We start from the raw sequence: 1341 nt of genomic DNA, 5'->3' as shown, positions 1-1341 counted from the left end.
GGAAAGCCAAGGCGTACAAATAGATGGCTTCAAAGGAACTGAAATAATTACATCTCAGAATATGGAGAACACCCCGATGGGATCGCTGCCGATGTCTCAGAATGGAAAGCGGTGAGGGGGCGGCGGGGGGGAAGGGACAAGGATATGTGCAGTCCTGTTGGTCAACAGGACAACCGAGCTTTCAGCGGTGCGTGGTGCTGGGGCCGGGTTCCTCCCCAGTCCCGGGTCCAATCCCACCCAACGCAGCTTCTGCGGCTGCCGCCTCCCGCGGATCTCGCATCCCTCCTGCACTCTATTCTCTCATGACAGGCTTTCTTCACTATATTTAACTACCTATGCGCTAAGATTTGAGCGTCACCACCAGTCCTCTCAATTGGGCCAGTTTCCGTAGCCGAAATTCCCACCAAACGCCGCTAGGTTAGTTACTAAACTCGGCGTTTGTGAATCCTGACTGCACTTGTCCCAATTCGGGTTCCGTAGAAGCGGTTTCTCCGTAGGGGGGCCTTCGGCTTTAGCCAAGCTAAAAAAAACGATAAGGTGTCTATTACATTTCCCCAAATATATTGTCGCAGGAGCAGGCCAAATGTATTAAAGTAGTCTTTATAAAGTATTTTCCTCTAAAATATGGCTATGAAGGAGCTAGTGAAATTCAGATTTCTTTTCATGCTTTAAAAAATTTGTTTCCGCACACCCTCCGTAGTCTCCCCTTCGCCCGCACCTCGCTAGACAGGCAGCATCTGGCCACCCTCCGAGGTCCTGATTTTGAAAAACGGAGCGGGCCAATCAGAATGCGGAGCGCTGTTTGGCGCTGCCATTCGAGCTGGGCCGGACCTGCGGTGGGACTACCTTGACTCGAGGCGGTCTGCTCGGGCGTCTGACAGACGATTTACAAAAACAGTGGGGGCTTGACTTAAGAGTGTCCCGGACTAACGAGTTTTTCGAGATACGATCCGTCTCTCAGCCAATTTTTTGCTTTGAGTTGCGAGCTAAAATTCGGGTTACGAGCCAGCTTCAGATACCCTACCGCTAGTTGGCGCAGCGAACGTCACAGTCAACGCCACAAAATCAGCCCAGCATCAAGTGTCTCCCTCGTTCACTTTATGATTTGACATACGAGTAAATTGAGTTATGAGCTCCGTCACGGAACCGATTAAACTCGTAAGTCAGGCCCCACTGTACTGGCTCTTCCATGTACCAAGTGACATTGATCAAATTAACATTCCCTATGCCCTCAGTATCCTCACATAGGTCTTAATCTGATGCAGAGCAAGCATTCAAAGAAAATTTGCTGCTGCTACGATTACATTGTCAAAGAGAGCTACTTAAAAAAAGAAAGGTAAA

The sequence above is a fragment of the Myotis lucifugus genome, unplaced genomic scaffold (genome assembly GCF_000147115.1).
Source record: "Myotis lucifugus unplaced genomic scaffold, Myoluc2.0 scaffold_38, whole genome shotgun sequence".
NCBI classification, from domain to species: domain Eukaryota; kingdom Metazoa; phylum Chordata; class Mammalia; order Chiroptera; family Vespertilionidae; genus Myotis; species Myotis lucifugus.
This window is presented reverse-complemented; position numbering follows the sequence as displayed.